The 18,699-nt window shown below is 41.8% G+C and overlaps 1 pseudogene; it reads right to left on the bottom strand.

Annotated features, from left to right (window-relative positions):
* Positions 1-13,444: 13,444 nt before the first annotated feature.
* Positions 13,445-15,317, bottom strand: LOC101438995 (Fanconi anemia core complex-associated protein 24 pseudogene; annotated as a pseudogene).
* Between the last annotated feature and the right edge of the window lie 3,382 nt (positions 15,318-18,699).

Raw genomic sequence — 18,699 nt, 5'->3', positions numbered from 1 at the left:
TGTTTTTTAAAATTTCCCCTCCCCCTTTGCAGCTTGCTTGCCATCTGCTCTCTGTGTCCATTCACTGTGCACTCTTCTATGTTTTTGTTTGTCTCCCATTTTTGTTGCATCACCTTGCTGAGTCAGCTCTCTGTGGCACTTGCGGGCCAGGCGGTGCTCCGTGGCACTTGCAGGCCGGGGGGCTTTCTGAAGTGTGCGGCGAGCCTGCCTTCTTAAGGAGGCCGCAGGATATGAAACCAGGGCCTCCCATATAGTATATGGGAGCCCAACCGATTGAACCACAGTGGCTTCCCTCCCTTCAGTTTTGCCATATTGTGTGCCTCATATATTTTGAGGCACCCAGCTTAGGTACATAAATACTTATTATTTCTTCTTGGTGAATTGCCCCTTTTATTAATATATTAATAACCTTCACCATTTCTTATAACAGCTTTACATTTAAGATCTATTTTTTCTGATACTAGTATCACTATTCCAGCTCTTTTTTGATTACTATTTGCATGGAATATCTTTTCCCAGCCTTTCAATTTGAACCTGGTTGTGTCCTTACACCTGAGGTCAGTCTCTTGGCTCATAATTTTTTAAATCAATACTACCCATCTATGTCGGATTGGGGAGTTCAAACCATTAACAGTCAATGTTATTACTGTAAAGGCATTACTCTGTTCATTTTGTCCTTTGTTTTTCTGTTGTCATATCTTACTATTGTCTGTCTTTTTACCCTTTTAGTTACCCTTACTAATTTTTTTTAAAGATTTATTATTTATTTATTTATTTATTTATTTATTTATTTATTTATTTCTGTTCCCTTCACCTCCCACCCCCAGTTGTCTGCTCTCTGTGTCCATTCACTGTGTGTTCTTCTGTGACTGCTTCTATCCTTATCAGTGGCACCAGGAATCTGTTTCTTTTTGTTATGTCATCTTGTTGTGTCAGCTCTCCGTGTATGCGGGGCCATTCTTGGGCAGGCTACACTTTCTTTCACGCTGGGCGACTCTCCCTATGGGGTGCACTCATTGCGCATGGGGCTCCCCTATGCAGGGAACACCTCTGCGTGTCATGGCACTCCTTGCGCGCATCATCACTGCTCATGGGCCAGCTCCACATGGGTCAAGGAGGCCTGGGGTTTGAACCCTGGACCTCCCATGTGGTAAGTGAGCACCCTATCCATTGGGCCATGTCCTTTTCCCTACCCTTACTAATAATCTTCATTTCTACACTCTTTTCCAAGTCTCTTGCACTTGTTTTTTCCTTTCAGGCCTCAGCACTTCATTTAGCATCTCTTGTAATTCTGGTCTTTTGGTAACATACTCTCAGTTTTTGTTTGTCTTGTGAAGACTTGAAACTCACCCTCAAAGGACAGTTTTGCCAGATACAGAATTCTTGACTTGAAGATCCTTTCTGGTATCTTAAATACATCTTACCATTTTCTTCTTGCCTCCATGGTTTCTGATGAAAGATCGTCACTTAATCTTATTGAGGTCCCCTTGTATGTGATTCATTGCTTTTCTCTTGCTGCTTTCAGAATTCTCTTTATATCTCTCATATTTGACATTCTAAATAGCAGATGTCTCTGAGTAGGTTTGTTCTGGTTATTCTATTTGGAGTGCATTGTCTTTCTTGGATATTGATATTTATGTCTTTCATAGGGGTTGGGAAGTTTTTGGTTGTTATTTGCTCATATATTCTTTCTGCTTTTCTCTTCTTCAGGGACATGGATAATATGTATGTTTGTGTGTTTTGCATTGTCGTTCAATTCCCTGAGACCCTGTTCCATTTTGTCCTTTCTTTTCTCTTTCTGTTACCTTCTCTTTTCAAGTTCAGTTGTTTTGTCCTTGAAATCACTAATTCTGTCCTCCATCAACTCCAATATGCTTTTTATGCCTTTAATGTATTTTTATTCTCATCCATTTTGTCTTTCATTCCCACAAGCTCTGTTACTTTGTGGTTATCATTGATTTGTTATCTTAAATACTATGTCTTATCAGGATATTTGGATTGTTCCTTTGGCTGGACCATCTTTTCCTGTTTCTTAGTATGGTCTGTAATTTTTTGCTGATTTCTAGGCATCTGATTATTTTGGTGAATTTACTCTATGTTAATTTCTCACTCTTGACTAGTGGTTTTGTTTCATGGCTTTTCTTTAAGTTTTGGTTCAACCTATTCTAAATCTTTAAGATTTCTCTGTTTCAGCTATCAGAACAGGACCAGGGACTCATTTTTAATGGGGCACAGACCAGATTCAAGAGGAGTCTGGATATGAGAAGCGAAAAAGCTTTTTACTTTTTTGCAATTTCTGGGCCTGCCCACAGATGGCACTCTTCAGGTGGACCTTTCCACAGAGATGTCTCTTTCTGGGTTGTCCAGACCCAAGATTAAAACAAGCTCTGCTGACCAAACTCATGGATGAGAAACCGTTCTCCACCTTCAGCCATAATCTTCCTCCTCCCAGGGAGGATGTTGTCTCTCTCTGTATTGTGTTTTTTCTCAATTTCATTTATTTATTAATCTTTGCTATTTTTTTCCTTCTGCTTGCTTTGTGATTAGTTTGCTGTTCTTTCTTGAGTTCCTCCAGTTGTTTAGGTAGGTCTTTGAGTTTAGTCCCTTCTTCTTTTTTAATATAAACATTTTAGGGCAATACATTTTCCTCTCAGCACTGCCTTTGCTCCATTCCATAAGTTTTGATATGTTGTGTTTGCATTTTCTTTCATCTTGAGATATTTACTGATTTCTCTTGCATTTTGTTCTATGATCCACCAATTGTTAAGGAGTTTTTAACTTCCATATGTTTGTGAATTTTACTGTTCTCCACCTGTTATTGATTTCCAGCTTCATTTCATTATGACCAGAAAAACTGTTTTATATAAATACAATTTTTAAAAAATTCAACAAGACCCAATGTATGGTCTATCCTAGAGAAACATTCATGAACACCTGAGAAGAATGTATACCCAGATGATTTGGTGTGCAATGTTCTATACTTGTCTGTTAAGTCTAGTTCATTTATCATATTGTTCAAGTTCTCTGTTTCTTTACTGATCCTCTGTCTAGATATTATTTTGATTGATGAGCATTGTGTATTGTCATCTCCAACTATTATTGTATCTCTACAAAAATCTCTACAAATATTTTTATTATTCTGTTTCTCCCTTCAGTTTTGCCAGTGTTTGCCTCATGTATTTTGGGTCACCCTGGTTAGGTACATAAATATTTGATTGTTATTTTTTCCTGGTGGGTTGCTCCTTTTATTAATATTTAATTTCTTTCTTTACCTCTTATAATCGTTTTGTATTTAAAGTCTGTTTTGCCTATTAGTATAGCTACCCCTGCTCTTTTTTAGTTACTGTTTGCATGTGGAATATCTTTTTCAAACTTTCAAGTTTTGAATTTTTGTGTTTTTTTTTTTTTTTTTTTTGTATCTTCAGTCTAAGATGGGTCTCTTTTAGAAAGCATATAGATGACTCATACATTTTTATCCATTCTGTAAGCCTGTGCCTTTTGATTGGGGCATTTAACCCATTAAGATTCAATATTGTTACTTCAACCATTTTATCCTTTGGCTTTCATTTGTCATGTCTTACTTTTTCTATCTTTTTACTCTTCTAGTTACCCTTTCCAATAATCTTCATTTTTATACTCTCCTCCCAGCATCTCTTTCCTGTCTTTTCCTTTCAGGCTGTAGAACTCCCTTTATTATTTCTTATAGGGCTGGATTCTTGTTAAGAAACTCTTTTACTTTCTGTTTATCTCTGAATGTTTTAAACTTACCCTCTTTTTGAAGGACAATAAAGAATTCTTCACTGGTAGTTTTTCTTTTTCAGTATCTTAAATATATCATGCCACTACTTCTCACCTCCTTGGTTTCTGATGAGAGATGGGCACCTAATCTTATTGAGCTTCCCTTTTATGTGATGTTTTGCTTTTCTCTTCTTTCAGAACTCTATCTCTGGCATTTGACATTCTGGTAAGTATGTGTGTCAGATTAGGTCTATTTGTATTTATTCTGTTTGGATTATGTTGTACTTCTTGGATGTGGATTTTCATGTCTTCCATAAGAGTTCAGAATTTTTTGGACATTATTTTCAAATATTCTTTCTGCCCCTTTCTCTTCTCTTCTTCTGGAACACACATGATGCATATGTTAGTGCACTTTATGCTATTAATATCATTCATTTCTCTGAGCCCCTGCTTACTTTTTTCCATTCTTTATTTGCTCTTATGTCTTTGCAATTTCAGTTGTTCTGTCCTCTGCATCACTAATCCTTTCTTCTGCCTATTCAAATCTGTTGTCATATGCTTCTACTGTGTTATTTCATTCATCTTCTGTCATTCCTATAAATTCTGTTATTTTTTTGTTCAAGCTTTCAAAATTTTCTTTTTGCTCACTCAGTGTCTTCTTCCTTTTTTTTAAAAAAAAGATTTATTTATTTATTCCTCCCCTTCCCCCCCCACATTGTCTGCTCTCTGTGTCCACTTGTATTCTCATCAGGTGGCACTGGGGATCTGTGTCTCTTTTTGTCACATCATATTGCTGTGTCAGTTCTCTGTATGTGTGGCACCACTCCTGAGTGGACTGTGGTTTCATGTGGGGTGGCTCTCCTTGTGCAGGGGCCACTCCTTGCATGGGAGTACCCTTATGCAGGGGCATCCTTGCATGGGCTGGCACTCTTTGCGTGCAGCAGCACTGTGTGTGGGCCAGCTCACCATACAAGTCAGGAGGTCCTGGGTATTGAACACTTGGACCTCCTGTATGGTAGGCAGATGCGTTATCTGTTGAGCCACATCCGCTTCCTAGTGTCTTCTTAATATCCTTTATCTCTTTAGCCATATTTTCCATCCTCTTTGAATTGATTTAGGAGATTTGTTTGAACATCATGATTAGTTGTTTTAAATCCTTTGTTTCACCTGTATTTTTTTAAAGATTTATTTTTATTTATTTCTCTCCCACCCCAGTTGTCTGCTCTCTGTGTCCATTCACTGTGTTCTTCTGTGACTGCTTTTATTCTTATCAGCAGCACCGGGAATCTGTGTTTCTTTTTGTTGCATCATCTTGTTGTGTTGGCTCTCCGTGTGTGTGGTGCCATTCTTGGGCAGGCTGCACTTTCTTTTGTGCTGGGCAGCTCTCCTTACAGGGTGCACTCCTTGGGCATGGGGCTCCCCTATGTGGGGGACATCCCTGTGTGGCATGGCACTCCTTGCACGCATCAGCACTGCGCATGGGCCAGCTCCATACGGGTCAAGGTGGCCCGGGGTTTGAACCTCAGACCTCCCATGTGATAGGCGGACACCCTATCCATTGGGCCAAGTCCGTTTCCCTGTTTCACCTGTATTTTCAATTTGTTCCTTTGACTGGGCCATATCTTCCTATTTCTTAGTATGGCTTTTAACTTTTTGCTGATGTCTAGGCATCTGATTATGATGGTGGCATTACTCTGGTCAGCTTCTCTCTTGCCTAGGGTTTTATTGTTGATTGGCTTTGTGTTACAGCTCTTCTTTGATTCCTGGTTTAAGTTTTTCCAGCTCTCTAAAATTGCCTGTGGGAAGCAGATGTGGCTCAAGCAATTGGGCTCCCATGTACCATATGGGAGGTCCAGGGTTCAATTCCTGGGGCCTCCTGGTTAAAGCGAGTTGGCCCACACAGGGTGCTGGCCCAAGCAGAGTGCTGGCCTGTGCAAAAGAGCTGGCTCACATGGAGTGCTGGAGATGCAACAGACCAGGGAAATGAGCTGGCACAAGAGATTGAGACCTCTCTCCCACTCTGAAAGGTTCCAGGATCAGTTCCCAGTGCCACCTGAAGAGAAGACAAACATTTACGGAAGAATGTACAGTGAATGGACACAGAGAGCAGACAATGGAGGGAAGGGAGAAATCAATAAATCAACAAATCTTTTTTAAAAACTTCCTGTGTTTAGTTATCAAAACAGGGTCAGGGACCCACTAATGGGGTACAGACCATTTTCCAAGGTCCCTGGGCAGCGGGACAGTAAAGTTTTTCTCTCTCTTTAGAATTCCTGGAGTGCACTTTCTCTCTCTTTAGAATTCCTGGAGTGCACTTTCCTGGCCTGTGAGCAGATGGTGCTCTTCGGCAGACCTTTCCCAGCAGCACTGGAAGGGAGTGTCTTTACTCCAACCTCCATTGGCTGGTGCAAAAACAATATCCTTGGGAATTCTCCCACTGAGGAGCCTAGAACTATGATTCACAACCAGGCCCCCATTCCAAACTTGCTGATCAAAAGCCACACTTGGCTCAGTGGAGTCCTCCCTGTTCCCATTGAGTCTCTGCTCTGTTCTGAGTCAGCAGCAGCCAGTTCCAGTCTGCATCAATGGTGACTCCTCAAGGGTGGGAAGTGGGTGCCGTTTCCTCTTGTGGCAGTGATTCACTCCGTTTTTGCTTCCACTTCTTGTCTCCACGTCCCACTCCATCCTGGATAGTAGATAGCGCTCCCCTTCTCTGCAAACCTCTAGAACATTTTTTTGATGGGCAGTTTCTGCCTCTCCTCTTGCTGTTTTTAGAAGAGAGGTGAGCTCTATCTCTAAGCTGCCATCTTCCCAGAAGTCTCCCAATAATCTATATATACTCTGTATTTGATACAAATAGAAAAGGAGGTAGGCATGAAACCACTCATTCAGGGAATAAAAATTAACAGGGAAAAATGGGCATGGGCAAAAATTAACAGGGAATTGTGAAAAATATTACAAAGATTTTAAACAGTGACTGGCTCTGCACCCCAATGGTATATGTTCTTTTCCTTAATATAATACATTGTGCCCTTTATTATAAGAAAAATGAAATCCAAATCAATATTGTAATATAAAGAAAGTTTCAAGCAATGATTCTTTTTTTCCTCTAGTGATCTTGCATATAAATATATATTCAAACTACTTTTTAAGGAGTAGTTTGTGTTTTTCTAATTCAAATCTCATCCTCACAAATAGACTAGCTGTCTGCAATAGACAGATGTCTGTTTTAAAATATACTTTTTCTCCATGGTTTGCAAAAACAACCTGTAGAAGTTCATCTAACCATGAAATCCATGAAGAAAAATAACCAGCCAGACTTGATCTTGCTGGTCTACTTGATTTTAGTGGAGACAAAATATTGGCTGTAGATTTTCATATAAAAAGTAAGCAAATGACATATTGTGTGATATAATAAAGCCTAACTTGTTATGTCTGCTCATTAGATGCACATTATTAGTTCACTTCAGAGCCTTCTTTAACAGTTGGTAACAGGTCCTCATTTAATACAATTATAATAAAACCATTGCTTACAGACTAATTACCAGCATGGACCAGGCAACTGTGGTTCTGCAACATTTCTATTGGCCCAAAGCCAAACCATCCTGGTTTTAAAACAATGTGAGAAAACTCCTGCTCAATCCTTCTTATATAATAGTAAGTTAGTAAGAAATAGAAGATCAAAGAGCAGATTCACTCTGGACTGTCCATGTGCCAGCTGGACCCTGATCCTCAGCAGAGTTACAATGCCTACTCTCTTGTTTGTTGGATGTACCCAGGTCAGCTGACAGGGAGGTGAGAATGATCAACCACCACACCGGGGAACTGAGAGTGTCTGCAACTGCAAGCAGGAGAATCACATCCATTAGCCATGTGGGATCTAAGCCCCCTCTTGATTTAGAGGTGGAGTGGACTTCACCATCACAGGGTCTACAAGATGGAGGAATATTGATGTGGGCTATGGGTGGAGGGCTCTGTGTCTCTTCAGAAATAACTAAGTTGTTTGACTTGTGGGTGTGGAGCGGTGGGAGGCTGCAGTCCTGCCCTTAGGGACAGTGGCGGGCGGCTCCAGTCCCAGGAAATGTTTAACAGTGCAAGGGCTATAAACTTTGGGTATTTAGGGGAAATGCAAAAACCAAATATGCTAAAGGCTTATCTAGAATGTCTGGAGTCCATGCTAAAAGCTTACCTAAGATGTGGAAGATATATGCTAATTGAAGCCTATTGAGAACTGAAACAAAGGGACCATTTGGCCTTTCCTCTCTGTATAAAAGACGTTTGAAAATCTTGTTCAGGGCTCGGGATTCAAACTGAAAGCTCCCGAGTCCGGCCGGCCGTCAATAAACCATTTTTCCTTCTCAAAATCATTCCTGAGTCCTGGCCTCTCTATACTCAAATAATTGAACTTCTCTTAAATTCCACAACAATATAATATGGACTGGAGTGGACTTGCTGGTATTTTACTATAGAACTGTTGTGACTCTATCAATGGAAGAAATTATATCATTGATATAGAGACGGTTGCCATGGGAGTTGCTGAGGGCTGGGAGAGGGAGGAAGAGGTATGATATGGGGCATTTGGGGACTTGGAGTTGTCCTGAACAATATTGCAGGGACAGATGCAGAACTTTGTTTATCCTGCCATAATCCACTGGATGGACTGGGGAAGAGTGTCAACCACAGTGTAAGCCATGGTCCATGTGGTGTGGAAGTGCTCCAGGGTATATTCACCAAATGCAATGAATGTGCCTTACTGATGAAAGGGGATGCTGATGTGGGAGGAGCCGGAGTGGGGAGGTGGGGAGTGGAGTATATGGGAACTTCTTATGTTTTTTAATGTAACGTTTTGTGTGATCAATTTATCTTAAAAAAAAGACAAAAAGATTTAAAAAAGAGCAGATTCAGTTTTCTTAGTTTTTAAGATTAAAATTTTATTCCAGTGATTAAACAATAACAACAACAAAAAGCAAAATGGTGGCTTTTGAACAAATAACATTACAGGGGTCAGTTGTTGGCATTGTTTCTAAAAGCAGCAATTGGGAAGCGGATTTGGCCCAATGGATGGGGCGTCCGCCTACCACATGGGAGGTCCAGGGTTCAAACCCAGGGCCTCCCAACCCGTGTGGGGCTGGCCCATGCGCAGTGCTGATGTGCACAGGGAGTGCCGTGCCACGCAGGGGTGTCCCCCATGTAGGGGAGCCCCATGCGCAGGGGGTGCACCCCATAACATCCAGCATGAAAGAAGTGCAGCCTGCCCAGGGATGGCGCTGCATGCATGGAGAGCTGATGCAGCAAGATGACCCAACAAGATGAGATGCAGATTCTGGGTGCCACTGACAAAGGCGGACACAGAAGAGCACGCAGCAAGTGGACACAGAGAGCAGACAATGGGGGGTGAAGGGGAGATAAAGAAATAAAAAATAAATCTTTAAAAAAATAAAAATAAATAAAGTACCAATTGCCCAGCAATATAAATATGACAACAATCATAACATACGTATAACGCCTGAGAAAACACATCTCTTCTTGGGCAAATCCAAACAGAGAGCTTCATGCATGTGTCTCACTCACTGGTCATCTGAAAATTTGTTCTATCAATGTGTTGTCCATCTAGGAAAGGACTCAAACTCATAAAAACAGGTTCCTCTATTAAAAACCCTTGGTAAGGAGAATTCCCACCCCCATCCCACTTTGTGTGTGTGTGTGTGGGGCGGTTGTTGACTTGAAAGCATGGATTTTTAAAAACAAGTTTATTGATACATATTAATAAAGCATAAATCCATCCAAAGTGTACAATCAATGATATTTGGTTTAATCACTTGGTGGTGGAGTCATCCCTGCAATCATATTTTTGAGTGGAGTTTTCATGTTTCATACATTTCTTTTGGAATATCTGGACAAAGTGGCTTCTTTGATAGGTATAGGAAGGGAAAGTTAGCTTACCAACCATCCTGGTCCATGCTCTCCTGCCTTTTCTTTCCCTGGGAGAGCCAACTGATGACGCTATCATTAATTTATATGAACTTCACTGCAGAATCCCCTCACTCTGTGTGTGTTTTAGGGATTTGAATGTGAAAAAGACATAGTCCCTGCCCTCAGGAAGATCAAAGCACAGTGAGAGGTATAGAAATGAGAATTCAGAAAGTACCATGTGAACTGAATGGAAATGTTATGAGGGTAAAGAACCTTAAAAAAATGTCCTTCTGGAGAAAACCAAACTCTTGAGAACTCTTTGCCTTCATGAGCATCTTCATCAGAGATCATTTGGTATAAGGAACCCACATCTACTCACATTCGTTCAAGTCAAAGAAGTAAAGTAACTTACTGGAAAGATAGGGGTGCTTCTTGGAACTCAACAAAAAGTGAATTGCTGCTTCAGGAGAAATGAATAGGCACCACAAGTCCACAACCATGGATTCCTCTCCCTGCCTCCTGAGGCCACACAGTCACATATCACTACTTTTTGGTGTCTGCTTCACTCCTCAGCAGGTTGGCTTTGTCTACTTTGGCATACATACAGCTGCTTCAGGCTCATGACTTTTCAAGTTTCCACTGGAGACTGATAAGGGTCTCCAGGTTGCTTTTCAAAATATACAAAGAATCTGATGGCCTACTTTGGGTAAGACTGCTTTCTAGTCATTTGTGGGTAGGAATCATAAATGTGGTCTCCTCCCTGTTCAGTAGAGGCTGAGGGAGCCTACGGGGATGTAGGCAATGCAGGTCATACACCAGCTAAAAATGGGCAGACTTCAGGCTTTTCAGGCATCTCTACATGGCTAATTATCATAGTTGTGGCACTGTCAAAAATGTTATTTTTTTCATAGCTTCCATGAGAAAAACGTTTGCCCAAATGAATCTGTTGGTGGATAAAATTTATGTACAAGATTTTCTCATCAATTCTAGCTGAAATTGTCAGTGTTTATAATGGGTCCCTGAAAGATGGGAATATCGTTAAGAAAGTACATGCAAAGTTCCAAGCACAGTGCCAGGCCTACAATAGGAAATGGAAGGTATTTTTTCTCTTGCAGTGGACGTGCCTTCCCAGCATCTATTCCCATGTTCTCCCTTCCCAATAGTGATCTTGTTTTCTTAGTCATGACATTTCCATGGGATGGGTCCCAATTTCAGCTCCAGAGATAGAAACTGGCCTGAGCCAATAAAGAGAACCCATTGCTCTGGTCACAATGAGTGGCTCTAAGATTAGCACATGATAGGTGAGAGACACTCCATTCTGGGAACTTTGACCTGTCTGGGAAGCACACTCTCTCCCCTCTGGATTTGGACTGGGAAGCATGCCTTGTGAGGAGCTGGCAGATAGTCTAAAACCTAGAAGTAACAGGTCTGTGAGAATGAAGTCAATATGCTAATACTAATTGAAGTAAAGCAGTGACGTGGCCAGAGGAACAGAACTGGATACACAGTTTATGATGCACTAGAACTTAACATGGCCAATTCATAAGTCTGTTCCTGCTTCTGCAAAAGACCTGCTCCTCCCCAATGTCATTCAGGAGAGACTAGATCCTGGTCTGAAACAACTCCCAAACAGCAAAGCTTTTAAACTGCTGAATGTTAAGTCGGCAGTAACTTCTGCTCCATATCATCCTTATTCCAGGACCCAGGCCATTATCTGTGAGAGGGAAAGAGAGCTCTTAAGGACTTTGCACTGGCAGTTAAATGCTCAGACCCAGAAGTGACACATCTTGTTGCCAGATTTTGTTACAAGGCCCCAACCAAGCAAAAGGGGACCAAGAAGATGGGCGAACAAGAAATATTTGTTTTTGTTTTTTTTTTTTAAAGATTTATTTATTTATTTAATTCCCCCCCCTCCCCTGGTTGTTCTTGGTGTCTATTTGCTGCGTCTTGTTTCTTTGTCCGCTTCTGTTGTCGTCAGCGGCACGGGAAGTGTGGGCGGCGCCATTCCTGGGCAGGCTGCTCTTTCTTTTCACGCTGGGCGGCTTTCCTCACGGGCGCACTCCTTGCGCGTGGGGCTCCCCCACGCGGGGGACACCCTTGCGTGGCACGGCACTCCTTGCGCGCATCAGCACTGCGCATGGCCAGCTCCACACGGGTCAAGGAGGCCCGGGGCTTGAACCGCGGACCTCCCATATGGTAGACGGACGCCCTAACCACTGGGCCGAAGTCCGTTTCCCAAGAAATATTTGTTGAACAGCAACAATGACTACCATACCAATCTTTGCTATCTCAAGGAAAGGCACTCTCATCATCTACCCACTCAAGCCAAAAACAAACAAAACTCAAAACCAAAGCTAGGTGTTACTCTTGATTCCTCTTTCCTTTATTACCCCCAACCTCTAATCTGCCAGCAAGTCCTATCAACCCCATTTCTCTTTTTTTTCTCTGCCAGTACCATTCTGTTTGCAAGCACCATAACGTCTTTCTTGGACTATTGAAATACCCTTATAACTTGTCCTGATCCCAATTTTACCCCTGGCCCACCCAACTATAATTTCCACACAGCATCTGTGGTAAGTTAACTCCCCTTTCACCCTTTCCCCCCAAAGAGGTCCACTTCTTCATCTCCAGAACCTGTGAAAATGTTACATTATATAGCAAAAGGGTCTTTGTAGATGTGAAGGTTACGGACCTTGAGATGGGGAGATTATCCAGCATTATCTAGTGGGCCCAATCTAATCACATGAACCCTGAGAAGCAGAGAACTTTTTCTGGCTTAAGTTGGAAAAATGCAGCACAGAGGAGGCAGAAAAGAGGCAGTGGCATGAGAAAGATTTGATCCTCCATTGCTGGTTCTGAGATGCAGGAGCAAGGAATGGAGAGAGGCCTCGAGGAGCTAAGGGTGGTCCCTGGCTGACAGCCAGCAAAGAAATGACAGCCTCAGTTCTACAACTGAATTCTACCAACACCTGAAAGAGCCTGAAATTAGAATCTTCCCCAGAGCTTCCAGAAGAGAACCTAGATTTCATCCTTGTGAGACTCTTGGTTTTTTGTTTGTTTTTTTTCTTTTTGTTCTTACTTGTGTTTCTTTTTTGAGTGGACAAGTATATTTTTTGATCCCCAGTCCCTGGCTCCCCTGCCATTTTCTTGTGTATGTTCCCATCGATGGGCCATACATTTACAAACACCCTTTCCCCCCCTTCCCTTACACACATTAGTTTCTCTCTAAATGGCAGCTTCAGGCTCTAGGATTTCTCAAGGCACTATGTGTTTGGAAGACATGTCCAGTGATTGTAGCAACTGTATGGCTACCAAAAAAATAAATAAATTTAAAAAAGGGAGGGGGAAGGAGAGGCAGTATAGTTTATTTACATTGGCAGCCCCAAAGCCCAGGTATATGAAGACCAGCCCTGAAGAGCAGCAGCTCTGACACCAGGAAAACTAGGCTTATGACACACAGTGCTTCACTGTAGGTTTGGTTTTCTTCAGATGTTCATGCCCACTACCAGAAACTTTAGAAGACCCTTCCATGATAGACGCAGGTCAAGGTCACACATTAAAATCTGCCCAGGCCGGCTTTCTGCTGAGGACGAGGATCTCCAAATTAACTGGTCTCCCTTAGGAAGATCCCCAAAGCCCAATTTCTGGGGCCCACGAAAACACCTGAACCCAGTGAGCGAGGCCTCATCTTTCACTCGTTGCTGAGAGGAAATATTTTTTGTTTGTTTTTAAGTATGACCCTGTAACTTGTGGTCTAAAGGAGAAAAGGGAGCAGATGTCCTGGGAGGAGCCGTCACCTGGACTGTGTGAAGAGCACGTGAATTTGCTGTGCCGCTGCTTGTCCTGTTGTGGCAGAGAGAAGTCGGATGATCGCGTTTGAAGGCCAGGACGCGAGAAATCCCTGAGAAGTAAGATTTATTACGACAGGCTGGGCCTGGCGAACTCCTGTCCAAAAAGCCAAAAAGTCTTTTTATACAGAGGATGTAGGAGTGGGGAGTCAAACGGTGCTTTTATGCAAAAAGGACTTTGTTAGTTTCTTAGAGTTTTGTTTGTCTGAGTACCAGATAGGTTTTGAATTAGCATATCCCCCATATTCCGTCTGGATGTAAGTTTGAATACACATTCAGTCTGCATCCTCCCTGATTATCCAAAGCCTATAGAGCCTGTATCACTTACTTGGCTTTCCAGGAACTAGGCATACTTGGATATAGAATAAGATAAGTTTGAATTCATGTGCAGGCCATATTAGTCCTAACCACCTGCTCGAGTTCTTGGTTGGAAGCATTACTTGGTTGTAGGATACTTGGGAATTGCTGAAGCCAAGGAGGGATGGCTCAGAGAGCAGAGCCCGTTTCTTCCTGAGAAAAGGGTTCTTACTGTGCAGCTTGGTTTGCTCCTGACCTAGTGGCTGATCAGGCAGGCTGCTTCCACTGGCAGCAACACCATCCCAAGGTCCAGCACAGTCAACTTCTGCACTGCTGGGAAGTATTGTTCACTCATCTGTGTTTTTTCAACTAGTACTGTTGTAGAAATTGAGAGAGGTTCAATTATTTGCGTATAGAAAGGCCAGGACTCAGGAATGATTTTGAGAAGGAAAAATGATTTATTGACAGCCAGCTGGACTCGGGAGCTTTCTGTTTCAAACCCCAGCTTTGAACAAGATTTTCAAGTTCCTTTTATACAGGGTAGGGAGTCAAATGGTGCTTTTATCAAAGAAAAGCTACTTTCTTTGTTAATTAAGTCTTTGAGTACCAGGTAGGTTTTGAATTAACATATCGCCGCCCACATTTCAGGTGAGCTTGAAGTAGCATCTTGGCCACATTCTGTCTGGATGCAACCTTGAATACACATTCAGTCTTACATCCTTTCTGAACATTCAAAGCCCATATCCCTTAACTGGATTTCTAGAGACTAGGCACACCTGGATACAGAATTAGATGATTTTGAATTTATGCACAGGCTATATTTCCCATTCGAGGCCAAGTCCAAGTTCCCTTAAGTTTTGGCATCACTACCATCAGAGTTTCCCTGGACTGACTGGTATTTATATAGAGTTTGCATTGCTAAATGGCCTCTCAGGACTGGAGTCGTTGCCATGGTCACCAAGGGCAGGACTGCGGCTTCTTACCGTCCCACACCCACAAGTCAGGACAGACAGCTCAGGTTATCTCTGAAGAGACAAAGAGCCTCGCACCCAAAGCCCACATCAGTACAATCCCTTCAAGATTACTGGCATTTCTAACCCAGACCAGTCTTTCCGTAGGCATTTCCTGCCACTAAATCAGCTTTGGTGATATAGAGAACACAGGATCTGATAAGTGAAAATCTACACGTGTTGTGCTATCCTCAAAAGTGAGTTTAATTTTCCCTTGCATCTCCTGTGCCAGTGGCGACCCGCGCCGTTTCTCATTGGCCATAATGTGCCCCAAAGGCACGTCTATGGGGCCTGTGGCAACAGGGGGTCCGCTTTCCTTCAGTGGCCCGGATCTGAGGGAAACGCAGACCGCACTTGAGCAGGCTCTCCAGCCGCACGGCCCCACCCACCTTCCGCCCAAGGCTGGAGTCTCTCTGGCAGGATACCGTCTGCAGCTAGTTCTTTCAAAGGCTGAATTATCTGCCAAAGTCTTAAGAGCCTGGAGATTTCCTCTCTCGGTGGCCGTGTTCATCATTTAGGTCACTTGCCTGGCCCCTGATTCCCCACTCAGCCCACGCCCTGGCTCCTAGCTTAGTCCAGGGCTAAGGTGGGCGGGATGCCTACTGTGGCCCAACCTGGGGGACACAGCAAACTTCCAAACTCTTTGGCAGAGAACACAGTGAGACACGCTGGGCTGACCTACAGAACTGTGAGATAACATATTTGTGATGTTTTAAGCATCTAACTGTTTTTGGTTGTTATGGCAGCAAAAGAATACAAATACAGCATCCATGGACACCGTTTTTTGAAATGTAAATTAGATCATATCACTATCCTGCTCAAAACCCTCCAATGTTTTTCTATCACATTTGGAATAAATCCAACTTCTTTACTGTGGCTTCTATGATCCGACTTCTTCATACTTCTATTCTCTCCCTTCCCCATTGTCTTATTTCCCATCCTCAGTCACACCCGGCCACCTGCCTGCACCTGGACCTTTGTAATAACTGGTCCATCTACCTGCAATATTCTTCCCTCTGATCTTAGCATGGTGGGCTCATTGTTATTCAAATGTTACCTTAAGTGTCATCTCTGAGAAGCCTTCCTGAGCACTTAAAACCAAGTAGCTACCCAATTCAATTATCACATTATTTGAATTCTCTTCCAACAATTAGCATTTTCTTATTTGTTGTCTATATCCTACAACTAGAACTCAACAATAAGGAACTTACCTATCTTGTCCTCTTAGTTGTTTCCAGTGCTTATAGTTCTCAACCGTTATCAGTTGACTGCATTTAATGAACTAAGACATTAGATTAAGCCTCATCTGAAGGCCTAAAAAACAGTTAAATGTGCTAATAAAGTCTCTTTATAGTTTAAGGTAGTTTGGGTTAGGTTTTCTGTATGAAACTTCCTAAGTGGTAGACGCTTTGCTTTCCCTTAGAGGAGTTTTTATAGCTTTGCCTAAAGCATGTCATCATAACCAGTTTTATTCAGTGCAATAATTTATTCACATGTGCTTCCAGAGGACAGTCCCTATCCCCAGGCTTCCTCCTGACAAAGAGTAGGTACTCAGCAAGTTCTCATTGAAAGAATTACTGAGCTGAATAATGGCATTGGAAGGTTGTACTCACAATGTTCAGACTCCACCAGGCCTTAGAGACACTCAAAGATGCTGAAACACTTTCTTCTAGTAAACAAACAGAAAGGATGCCCACAAAGAAAGAGCAAAGTAACAGTACAATCTGTCTCCTAACTATGGTGTTGTCTATTTGTACTACACTATTAATTATCAATGATCCTAAAGTACTTTTCTAGTGAGGGTGAAATCTAGTGTGAGATCAGGTGTTGTTATAAAAAAAAAAATTTAACAGCATTGAATGCTAAATGAGCACAACTTATGTAAATAATCTTAATAGTAATAATAAGAGAGATAATTGTTCACAGGTGTCATTTCCTGGAGAAAAAAACATCCACCTTTACTTGCAAGAGAAAATGCTAATAGTTTCATTAAATTTATGAGCCTTAATTAGCACACTGCTGTTCTAATTACTGTGCTAGTCCTGAAATCATGTTCTTTCCACTCCCTTTCCTTTCCTAAGCAGATTCACACACAACCAGCCACTTGTACTTTATGATATGTGCACTTGGCAGGGCTTTGACACTTAACTTCAACAATGATGATGTCTCTTCCAACAACATTCAATCAATCAGTCTCTCTTATTCTTTGTCTATGGCTCTTCCCACCCCTTCTCCCTGTACATATAGATAAACATTCACACACACACACCTCTCCTTGTGATGCAAATTCATACCTTGGGGATTACCAAGAAGTTGGTTTCCTCACAAAATATTCTGTCAATCTCATCCCAAATCACTCAAGATGTTTTTTTCGAAGATATTTTCTACAGTGAGAATATTTCTCATAAATTACTGAGAGTTTTTAGTTTCTGACTTACATGCAACTTTGCTCTTCATAATTTTCTCCTTGGCATTCTAATTTTGATGATACTGATGTTGAAATCCACTAGCTTCCATTTATTGTATTTACCATGTGCTAGGCACTAGATCTTTAAATGTGTTATTTAATCCTCTCAACAACTCCATAGATTATTATATCTCCATTTCCAAAAGAAAGAAAATAAAGAAAAAGAAACTAAGTATAAGTAGCTTGTCCAGTTATTTCGGCTCATTCTCTTTCCTTTTGGGATTCCACTTACATTTACAGCATAAAGTGAAAAGCTCTAAAGTATGTCTCATGTATTTTCTGTATTTTTCATCTATTTTTCTGTTTCAGTCAATATTTCCTTGTCTTCCTGTTGATTGCTTCTTGACCTATGTCTAATTTGCTATTTAACCCATCATTGGGTACACTGGGGATTTACTGCATCCTTCAGTTCTAGTATTTGTTTCTTTTAAAAATAGGTTTCAGTTCTTGTTCTAAATTCTATACTTTGTCATTTAATATCTTGAAAACAATTTAAAGTCTATGCTTTAAATTCCAATATCTCAATTACCTGTGGCTCTGTTTATATTTCAAATGTTTCAGCTTTGTTATTATTCCTAGTTATTTTTTATTGAGTGTTAGACATTGTATATAAACATTTGTAGATAATTTGAGGTCATGGATGAGGTTATTGTCCTTTATGGCAGATTTATATTTTCTTCTGACAGGATAAAAGCCCCCACCCCTGTTTAAAGGTGTGGCCTTTTCTGGGGTCTCAAATGAATGAAATACCTGGGAGTATCATGATGATCTCTCCCCCCACCCCCCACCCGCAGCTGGGTCCCAATCTCAATGTCTCCCCAGCATGGTGAAACTTTTAAAATCTTTGCTCAGTTCTCTGCCTCTTACCTGTTCTCTACTAAGCCATACATGTATAGGTTAGGAACTGGCCAAGGACCCAAGGAGAACTTTTACATGGATTATTTTGGATTTTCTTTTCTGCAACTCCCTCTTCTCTAACCCTTACTAAATTCTAGCCACCTTAGTGAAGCAGGCTAGTAAGGTAGGGAATCAATAGATGGATCTGGAACCTGGCAAGAAGTCCACATGGACGTTGATACCCCCAAGATGGGTGCTGGAAGACCCTCCCAGAGATTCTGCCATTCATAACAAGACTTCCTTCAGAAGCCAGGAGAAGCCCTGGATATTCTCCAAGGACTTTATCATTGGGCCCTAATGGGGGATTGATGGGGGAGGGAGTAATCAATCAAAACAGCAAACAGCTGGAACTCCTCCCCTGCCATTAGCAAAGGGGTGGAATAATTACTGGTTCAAAAAGCAGGCACACAGGTCCTGAGCCTCAACAGACTCCAGCACCTACAATCTGATCTATTGGACTTACCACACTCAACTAAGATGGAGTTGAAGAAGGACAACCACCACACCATGGAGCCTAGAGTGATTACAA

The sequence above is a fragment of the Dasypus novemcinctus genome, chromosome 18, assembly GCF_030445035.2.
Source record: "Dasypus novemcinctus isolate mDasNov1 chromosome 18, mDasNov1.1.hap2, whole genome shotgun sequence".
In the NCBI taxonomy this organism is placed as follows: Eukaryota; Metazoa; Chordata; class Mammalia; order Cingulata; family Dasypodidae; genus Dasypus; species Dasypus novemcinctus.
This window is presented reverse-complemented; position numbering and strand designations above follow the sequence as displayed.